This window comes from Ylistrum balloti, unplaced genomic scaffold (genome assembly GCF_031769215.1).
Source record: "Ylistrum balloti isolate Yb309-2 unplaced genomic scaffold, AGI_CSIRO_Ybal_v1 Utg369986, whole genome shotgun sequence".
Taxonomy (NCBI): Eukaryota; Metazoa; Mollusca; class Bivalvia; order Pectinida; family Pectinidae; genus Ylistrum; species Ylistrum balloti.
Genome location: NW_026782071.1, coordinates 268,461 through 280,085, shown reverse-complemented (window position 1 = coordinate 280,085; position 11,625 = coordinate 268,461).

Sequence of the window (11,625 nt, the reverse complement as noted above, 5' to 3'; positions counted from 1 at the left end):
AAAACTGTAACAAACAAAAAGTCTGTGTACATGGTATGCTACCGTAAGTCCAGTCAGTCTAAAGAATTTCTTTAACTCGTTCAAAATCTACCCTTTTTAACCCTGGCGGAGGTCTGTTTTACAATCCTTACATGTGTACCCAACTGATGCAATGACCACAACCATGTTTTAGCTGTTATAGTTCTCATGTTTTTTTCCCTCTAGATTTATATGGATGAAGAATTCAGAAAATGTATTGTGTCCTTATTTGATGACTACTGTCAAATCATTTATTTTTGTGGGCTACAAATTTCATGGTTTATCACAAATATACATTTCTGTTGGCACTCGATTTTGTGGATAAATCTTGCTCACAATATCCACTAGTACTATAATCCATGCCAACTTCAATCTGTTTATCAATTCATGGCTGTATAAATTTCAACAATGATTTAAAATCCATTTCTAATGTTTAAATGGTAAAATTGAAAGAAAATTCCTGTTATTAAATTGAAAATTATTACTAACACTTGTTTTAGATTAAATAAATGTTCCAACTTTTCTTTCATAAAAACAATATACTCACAATTACTGTCAAATCACATGTTTTAGTGAGAATAAAATTTTGTGGTCCTCCAAATATATTAATTTTCGTTGACACTTGATTTCATTGATAAATCTTTATCACACAATCTAGTAGTCGTGTAATCCTTGTCAATTTCAATCTGTTTATCATTTTGTGGACATATAAAATGGTGGATTTAGTGTAAACTCCAATTCAATGAAAATAAATCTACAACAAAAATGATCGATTTTACAGTGAAGTAGGTGATATATGAAGTCTTCTGTTTATTTTATCATTACATTGTTCTTCTACTTAATATTGTACTGACTGTACATAAAGCACTAACTTGTATTTAGGACCTTAAAAATATGCTTAGTATGACAAGGGTCACTTAGAGAAACAACCTATCCAAAATATGTACAGTTTACCTTGACAAGGTAAGTTATCTTTTCTGATAGTTTTTTTTTTTCAATTTAAGGACACAAAAATGCTTTTCACTGATGGGTCATCATGTCAGGCAATTCAAGGACACATGATGATCAGGAGTGTGTGTTTTGTGTTACAACTCTGGACACTTTCAACAATGTACATCTCCTTGGTCTGTAAATGGGTTTCAAGCAAACATTACAACATTAACAGTTTGTACGTTCAGTCAGAATACACAGGTCTGCTATGAAGTTACATGGGACAACCTGTCAGTATACATAGGTCTGCTATGACGTTACATGGGACAACCTGTCAGAATACACAGGTCTGCTATGAAGTTACCTGGGACAACCTGTCAGAATACACAGGTCTGCTATGAAGTTACCTGGGACAACCTGTCAGAATACACAGGTCTGCTATGAAGTTACCTGGGACAACCTGTCAGAATACACAGGTCTGCTATGAAGTTACCTGGGACAACCTGTCAGAATACACAGGTCTGCTATGAAGTTACCTGGGACAACCTGTCAGAATACACAGGTCTGCTATGAAGTTACCTGGGACAGAGGTAATAGATTATTATGGATTTTGCAGGATGTTGGAAACCTTAGTGGTCAGATTACACAGTTTTTATTGTTATGGTCTTGATGACCCCTAAATCTAACACTGTAGAGTTGAACCTACTAAAGCTGACAGGTAGTGTGAAGGAGGAGGGGGAAACACAGGTGTGGGCAGGCAGCCAGACCCCACTATCTTCCCTCCAACACAAATCATCTGATTAAGAAGATGTGCCGTTTCCTGTTTAAAAGTGCAGTACCAGTATTGTAGGAACAGTTCATCTTATGATCACCAGGCAGATAATGAGCTCCTTCTCAGGTGCTATCAGCTTCCGAATATTAACAGCGAGCACTGCCAGATTAGAACGCAGAAAAAATTTATTAACCTACTGAAGAGCTGTCAAAACTATAAAGTCAGCTCGGTTATGAAATTGTAATATCAAAATCTCTGTTATCTGGATACCCTTGTATGGGTAACACCATATCACATCCGCCCCTTCTCTTAATCCAAGATGTAGGTAACACCATAACACATCCGCCCCTTCTCCTAATCCAGGATGTAGGTAACACCATATCACATCCGCTCCTTCTTCTAATCCAGGATGTAGGTAACGTACTATCACATCTGTTCCCTTCTCCTAATCCAGGTATAGGTAACACACTATCACATCTGTCCCCTTCTCCTAATCCAGGGTAACACTATCATATCTGTTCCCTTCTCCTAATCCAGGATATAGGTAACACACTATCACATCTGTTCCCTTCTCCTAATCCAGGATATAGGTAACACACATCACATCTGTCCCCTTCTCCTAATCCAGGTATAGGTAACACACTATCACATCTGTCCCCTTCTCCTAATCCAGGGTAACACTATCACATCTGTTCCCTTCTCCTAATCCAGGGTAACACTATCACATCTGTTCCCTTCTCCTAATCCAGGATATAGGTAACACACTATCACATCTGTTCCCTTCTCCTAATCCAGGATATAGGTAACACAGATCACATCTGTCCCCTTCTCCTAATCCAGGTATAGGTAACACACTATCACATCTGTTCCCTTCTCCTAATCCAGGATATAAGTAACACACTATCACATCTGTTCCCTTCTCCTAATCCAGGGTAACACTATCACATCTGTTCCCTTCTCCTAATCCAGGATATAGGTCACACTATCACATTTGTTCCCTTCTAATCCAGGTATAGGTAACACATTATTACATCTGTTCCCTTTTCCTAATCCAGGATGTAGGTAACACACTATCACATCTGTTCCCTTCTCCTAATCCAGGATGTAGGTAACACTATCACATCTGTTCCCTTCTCCTAATCCAGGTATAGGAAACACACTATCACATCTGTTCCCTTCTCCTAATCCAGGATATAGGTAACACACTATTACAACTGTTCCCTTCTCCTAATCCAGGATATAGGTAACACACTATCACATCTGTTCCCTTCTCCTAATCCAGGGTAACACTATCACATCTGTTCTCTTCTCCTAATCCAGGATATAGGTAACACACGATCACATCTGTTCCCTTCTTCTAATCCAGGATATAGGTAACACACTATCACAACTGCCCTTTCCCCTAGTCCAGGATGTGTTTAGCACCATATTCCATCCTTCCCCTCCCCAACTTTAACCCCCCAATGATACTGTGCCCCCTCACTGCCTCCTCCATGTATTGGTTATGAGACATTGCCGCTCTAACCAAAGTCTTTGTTATGACACTGTGCCCCCTCTAACCCTAGTATGGTTATGACATAGTGCCTCTCCTCCAGGAATAGGTTATGACACTGTGCCTCCTCTCCCCCAGGTATAAGTTATGACACTGCCCTCTCTCCCCCTGGTATAGGTTATGACACTCTACCCCCCTCTCTCCCCAAGTTATGGGTTATGACATAGTGCCTCTCCCCCAGGTATGGGTTATGACACTGTGCCCCCTCTCTCCCACAGGTATGTGTTACGACACAGTGCCCCCCTCTCCCCCAGGTATGGGTTATGACACTGTGCCCCTCCCCCTCTTCCAGGTATGGGTTATGACATTGTGCCCCCTTCTCTCCCCAAGGTATGGGTTATGACACTGTGTCCCCCTCTCCCCCAGGTATGGGTTATGACACTGTGCCCCTCCCCCTCCTCCAGGTATGGGTTATGACATTGTGCCCCCTTCTCTCCCCAAGGTATGGGTTATGACACTGTGTCCCCCTCTCTCCCCCAGGTATGGGTTATGACATAGTGCCTCTCCCCCAGGTATGGGTTATGACATAGTGCCTCTCCTCCAGGTATGGGTTATGACACTATGCCCCCCTCTCTCCCAGGTATGGGTTATGACATAGTGCCTCCCTCTCCCCCAGGTATGAGTTATGACATAGTGCCTCTCCCCCAGGTATGGGTTATGACATAGTGCCTCTCCTCCAGGTATAAGTTTTGACACTGTGCCCCCCTCCCCCACGTATGGGTTATGACACTGCCCTTCCTCTCCCCAAGGTATTGGTTATGACATAGTGCCTCTCCCCCAGGTATAAGTTAATACACTGTGCCCCCTCTGCCCCAGGTATGGGTTTTGACACTGTGCCCCCTCTTCCCCAGGTATTAGTTTTGACACTGTGCCTCCCTCTCCCCAAGGTATAGGTTATGACACAGTGCCCCCTCTCTCCCAAGGTATGGGTTATGACACTGTGCCCCCCTCTCCCCAGGTATGGGTTATGACACTGTGCCCCCCTCTCCCCAGGTATGGGTTATGACACTGTGCCTACTCCCCAGGTATGGGCTATGACAAAATGCCTCTCCCCTTCCCCAGGTATGGGTTATGACACAGTGCCCCCCTCTCCCCCAGGTATGGGTTATGACACTGTGCCTCCCTCTCCCCAAGGTATAAGTTATGACACTGTGCCCCTCCCCCTCCCCCAGGTATGGGTTATGACACAGTGCCCCTCCCCCTCCTCCAGGTATGGGTTATGACAAATTGCCAGTTCCTGAAGCGAGAGATTGGTGGAGTGCCAGCTACAGCAGTGTGTGAGGGGCTTGCACTATCACTGCCAGTAATATCCGGACTTCTGACGTCAATGAAGCTGGCTCTGAGAGAAGACAGCTGCAGGGCTATACAAATACACAGTGTAGCATCTGCCGGAGTCAGCGCTGCATTCTTAACTACCCAACCTTTTCCCCCCATGGTGAAGTAGGCCTCGTTTTGTTCCCATCATAATGTATAGACATCATGGTCCTGCCCTAAAACTACTGTTAATTACTTTCATTTCTAGAGATGATAATTGTATTTCAGATACATATCTTCTAAGACAGACATATTCTCGAGAGATACTCTTTGGATTCCTTAAGAGATAAACCTTTCAATAGTGATATACTTTCTTTAGAAAATTGTGAAATGATTCATTTTTGTACAGTTTTACCTTTGTTGATTTTATAGGTACTCACAATCATCAAATTTCAATTTCATGAAAAGATTAGAATATCCAGGCATCAGTGGAATTTGTTTTTATTCACTCACAAAATCAATGTCAACAAAAAAATATTTTTAAGGAAAACCGTAACACCTCAGTACCAGGAAAATCTATGATTTCAGAGTATACTAAATCTGAAGGAGTGTACAAAGAAAATAAAACTGTCCTTTCACAGTAGTTATTATATAAAAACCTATATTAGAGTTGTAGGATGTCCTTAAAACAGGTGGTCCATACTAACAGGTGGTTTGGATAAAGTCAGATTTCTTTTGGAGCATGTTCATTATATTTCTGTCATGCTGTAACAGACTACTTGGTCCCCTTCAATATGTGAATTATCTCCCATCATATTTTTATCATGCTAACACTTAGTCCATTGTCAGTAGTGAGTTATTTCCCTTCCTTATAACCCTAACTTGCTGTATCTAATATACAGTCCCCTGTCAATGAGTTATCTCCCTTCCTTATAATTCTAACATGCTGTATCTAATATACAGTCCCCTGTCAATGAGTTATCTCCCTTCCTGTATCTAATGTACAGTCCACTGTCAATGAGTTATCTCCCTTCCTTATAACCCTAACATGCTGTATCTAATGCAGTCCCCTGTCAGTAAGATATCTCTCTTAAAGCATTACCCTGTCATGCTGTATCAAACACCAGTCCCCTGTCAGTATGTGAGTTATCTCCCTTCATCATTAGTGAAATGAGATAAGATGTGTTATTTCAACATTTTTAAAAAAGTAAAGTGAGTCAGGGCAAATTTTTTTTTTTTTTTCAGTTAGAAAATTCTGTTAATGATCTGAATATCAATTCATTTAATTCCCACTAAATAAATAACCCTATCTTACTTGTGGTCATCCATTTGAAGATTACTCTTACTTCTTTCTTCATTGTCCTCATTTCACTAACCAAAGACAACTCCTTTTCACATCTCGTTTTGGTCTGAGCAATCATATTCCTCTAAACATTTCTAAATGGTTGCTATGAGCTAGATGTAGTTACGAATAATTTCATTCTTGAGTTGATTCAGAGATTCATTACTGATACCAGATGTCTTTTTTAAGTAAATTTTACATTCATACATTGCTGTGTCAGGTTTTTGTCAGCTTGTTATCTGTACGGATTCAGCAAAGGATGGTGAATATCTATTGACTACCAGCCTTTGCTGCATTCTATTCAAATTGACTTTCAGACTGATTCTTGTCCCAGTCATTGAGTGATATTATCACTCAGTACTTTGTATTCTTATCATTGTATCCATTATCAGACTGGTGTGTAAATTTGTTTATAATAGTAAGGAGAGGGTTTTTGTAGGCTTTGCCTATTGTCTGATTTCTTTTGTCAGTAAAATCTTGACAGTAAAATATTCTGAAAAAGAAGCAGTCTCCTGTCAGTGAGTTATCTCCCTTTATCAAAACCCTGTCATGCTGTATCTATCACATAGTACCCTGTCCCATGTCACTATGTGAGTTATCTCCCTTCTCTATAACCCTAACATGCTGTATCTAATGTACAGTCCCCTGTCCCATGTCACTTTGTGAGTTATCTCCCTTCTCTATAACCCCGTCATGCTGTATCTATCACACAGTACCCTGTCCCATGTCACTATGTGAGTTATCTCCCTTCTCTTTAACCCTGTCATGCTGTATCTTTCACACAGTACCCTGTCCCATGTCACTATGTGAGTTATCTCCCTTCTCTTTAACCCTGTCATGCTGTACCTGCTGACCCCTTTTCCTCTCTGTGAATGTAATATTTTTAAGTTTTCTTGAGAAATCAAATCTGATTTTTAAAATATATGATTGGTGTGTGATGTTGTGCTTTTTTTTGGTTGAGTAACTGAATGTGCCATTAATAAACTATAAATGTTGGCAGAGTTGGACGTATGGCAACTAACAAAGGTATATATAACATATGCTACGAAGATATAGGTTAAATATTCATATTTTGTGATCCCAGGTACAGCAACCTTATCTACCAATGGGATCACATCATGTCATAATATGTACGGGGTTAAATCTTAAAACTGAGAATCAAATGTCTTGGCAATAAAACTGAAAGTCTCTCAAATCTAACGTTGTGGTTTACATAAAATTACTATCAGAACATTTGAGACTGGACCCCCCCCCCTCCTCCTTCCTTTAGAAAAAGAGTATCAGCGATGCTGAAAAGTACTTTTTATTGAACATAAAATTTTGATAGAGAGCAATAATGCTGTAATTAAGGGGATTCAGGCCCTGAATCTGGTACACTGTATATCGTCTTAGTATGTCCAATGTATATACAAGTTTCTTGGTCCTTGTTTATCTGTGGGCAAAAGTTATTCTTCAGACAATAAAGGATGGATTGACGGACTGACAAAATGGTGACTATATGGTACCTTGAAAATATTTGAGAGCATAGAGAAGAAATCTGTTCAGTATTGACATGCAAAAATAAATTCATCAAGGCAGTCAAACAGACACTAAGTGTGGTGACATGGTGTTTACTGCTGTTGATACTAAGTGTGGTGACATGGTGTTTAGCCCTGTTGATACTAAGTGTGGTGACATGGTGTTTAGCCCTGTTGATACTAAGTGTGGTGACATGGTGTTTACTCCTGTTGATGCACTCACAACATGACTATTTCTGGGGTGTTTTTTGTACTAGGTGGCTAGAGGATACAGGGAACACTGCCAACACTAATTCATAGTCTTTATGGGCAAAAGAGAGAGGCCAGAGGGTGTGGTGCATATCAACAGTCTATACCAAGGAAAAACATATTACATAAATATAACAAGTTTATCCTGATTCCAGACTCACCTCTATGTACCTAGGTTAACACCAGACTTATCTCTCTGTACCTAGGTTAACACCAGACTTATCTCTCTGTACCTAGGTTAACACCAGACTCACCTCTCTGTACCTAGGTTAACACCAGACTCACCTCTCTGTACCTAGGTTAACACCAGACTCACCTCTCTGTACCTAGGTTAACACCAGACTTATCTCTCTGTACCTAGGTTAACACCAGACTTATCTCTCTGTACCTAGGTTAACACCAGACTTATCTCTCTGTACCAATGGGTTAAACCAGACTTATCTCTCTGTATCACTGGGTTAACATCAGACTTATCTCTCTGTATCACTGGGTTAACACCAGACTTATCTCTCTGTACCTAGGTTAACACCAGACTTATCTCTCTGTACCTAGGTTAACACCAGACTTATCTCTCTGTATCTAGGTTAACACCAGACTTATCTCTCTGTACCTAGGTTAACACCACTCACCTCTCTGTACATAGGTTAACACCAGACTCACTTCTCTGTACCAAGGTTAACACCAGACTTATCTCTCTGTATCAATGGGTTAACAACAAACTTATCTCTCTGTATCTAGGCTAACACCAGACTTATCCTTCTGTTCCTTAGTTATCACCAGACGTATCTCTCTGTATCACTGGGTTAACACCAGACTTATCTCTCTGTACCTAGGTTAACATCAGACTTATCTCTCTGTACCTAGGTTAACACCAGACTTATCTCTCTGTACCTTAGTTATCACCAGACTTATCTCTATGTACCTAGTTTAACACCAGACCTATCTCTCTGTACCTAGGTTAACACCAGACTTATCTCTCTGTACCAATGGGTTAACACCAGACTTATCTCTCTGTATCACTGGGTTAACACCAGACTTATCTCTCTGTACCAATGGGTTAACACCAGACTTATCTCTCTGTATCACTGGGTTAACACCAGACTTATCTCTCTGTACCTAGGTTAACACCAGACTTATCTCTCTGTACCTAGGTTAACACCAGACTTATCTCTCTGTATCTAGGTTAACACCAGACTCACCTCTCTGTACCTTGGTTAACACCAGACTTATATCTCTGTACCTAAGTTAACACCAGACTTATCTCTCTGTATCTAGGTTAACACCAGACTTATCTCTCTGTACCTAGGTTAACACCAGACTTATCTCTCTGTACCGAGGTTAACACCAGACTTATCTCTCTGTATCAATGGGTTAACAACAAACTTATCTCTCTGTACCTAGGTTAACACCAGACTTATCTCTCTGTACCTAGGTTAACACCAGACTCACCTCTCTGTATCTAGGTTAACAGCAGACTTATCTCTCTGTACCTAGGTTAACACCAGACTTATCTCTCTGTACGTAAGTTAACACCAGACTTATCTCTCTGTACCAATGGGTTAAACCAGACTTATCTCTCTGTATCACTGGGTTAACATCAGACTTGTCTCTCTGTACCTAGGTTAACACCAGACTTATCTCTCTGTACCTAGGTTAACACCAGACTTATCTCTCTGTACCTAGGTTAACACCAGACTTATCTCTCTGTACCTAGGTTAACACCAGACTTCTCTGTATCTCTCTGTACCTAGGTTAACACCAGACTTATCTCTCTGTACCTAGGTTAACACCAGACTTATCTCTCTGTACCTAGGTTAACACCAGACTTATCTCTCTGTACCTAGGTTAACACCAGACTTATCTCTCTGTACCTAGGTTAACACCAGACTTGTCTCTCTGTACTTAGGTTAACACCAGACTTATCTCTCTGTACCTACCAGACTTATCTCTCTGTTAACACCAGACTTATCTCTCTGTACCAATGTTAACAAACACCAGACTTATCTCTCTGTTATCTCTCTGTACCTAGGTTAACACCAGACTCATCTCTTATCTTCTACCTATGTTAACACAGACTCACCTCTCTGTACATAGGTTAACACCAGACTTATCTCTCTGTACCTAGGTTAACACCAGACTTATCTCTCTGTACCTAGGTTAACACCAGACTTATCTCTCTGTATCCATGGTTTAACACCAGACTTATCTCTCTGTACCAATGTTTAACACAATTATCTCTCTGTACCAATGGTTAACACCTTATCTCTCTGTACCTAAGTTAACACCAGACTTATCTCTCTGTATCTAGGTTAACACCAGACTTATCTCTCTGTACCTAGGTTAACACCAGACTTATCTCTCTGTACCTAGGTTAACACCAGACTTGTCTCTCTGTACCTAAGTTAACACCAGACTTATCTCTCTGTACCAATGGGTTAACAACAATTTTAACCCTCTGTACCTCGGTTAACACTAGATTTATCTCTCTGTACCTAAGTTAACACCAAACTTATCTCTCTGTACCAATGGGTTAACACTAGACTTGTCTCTCTGTACCTAGGTTAACACCAGACTCACCTCTCTGTACCTAGGTTAACACCAGACTCACCTCTCTGTACCTAGGTTAACACCAGACTTACCTCTCTGTATCTAGGTTAACACCTGACTTATCTCTCTGTACCTAGGTTAACACCAGACTCACCTCTCTGTACCTAGGTTAACACCAGACTCACCTCTCTGTACCTAGGTTAACACCAGACTCACCTCTCTGTACCTAGGTTAACACCAGACTTATCTCTCTGTACCTAGGTTAACACCAGACTTATCTCTCTGTACCTAGGTTAACACCAGACTTATCTCTCTGTACCTAGGTTAACACCAGACTCACCTCTCTGTATCTAGGTTAACACCAGACTCACCTCTCTGTATCTAGGTTAACACCAGACTCACCTCTATGTACCTAGGTTAACACCAGACTTACCTCTCTGTATCTAGGTTAACACCAGACTCACCTCTCTGTACCTAGGTTAACACCAAACTTATCTCTCTGTATTTAGGTTAACACCAGACTCACCTCTCTGTACCTATGTTAACACCAGACTTATCTCTCTGTATCTAGGTTAACACCACACTCACCTCTCTGTACCTAGGTTAACACCAGACTCACCTCTCTGTACCTAGGTTAACACCAGACTTATCTCTCTGTATCTAGGTTAACACCAGACTCACCTCTCTGTACCTAGGTTAACACCAGACTTATCTCTCTGTACCAATGGGTTAAACCAGACTTATCTCTCTGTATCACTGGGTTAACACCAGACTTGTCTCTCTGTACCTAGGTTAACACCAGACTTATCTCTCTGTACCTAGGTTAACACTAGACTTATCTCTCTGTACCTAGGTTAACACCAGACTCACCTCTCTGTACCTAGGTTAACACCAGACTCATCTCTCTGTACCTAGGTTAACACCAGACTCACCTCTCTGTACCTAGGTTAACACCAGACTTATCTCTCTGTACCTAGGTTAACACCAGACTTATCTCTCTGTACCTAGGTTAACACCAGACTTATCTCTCTGTACCTAGGTTAACACCAGACTTATCTCTCTGTATCAATGGTTTAACAACAAACTTATCTCTCTGTATCTAGGTTAACACCAGACTTATCTCTCTGTACCTTAGTTATCACCAGACTTATCTCTCTGTACCCAGTTTAATACCAGACTTATCTCTCTGTTCCTAGTTTAACACCAGACTTATCTCTCTGTACCTATGTTAACACTAGATTTATCTCTCTGTACCGAAGTTAACACCAGACTTATCTCTCTGTACCAATGGGTTAACATCAGACTTATCTCTCTGTACCAATGGGTTAACATCAGACTTATCTCTCTGTACCTAGGTTATCACCAGACTTATCTCTCTGTACCTTAGTTATCACCAGACTTATCTCTCTGTACCCAGTTTAATACCAGACTTATCTCTCTGTTC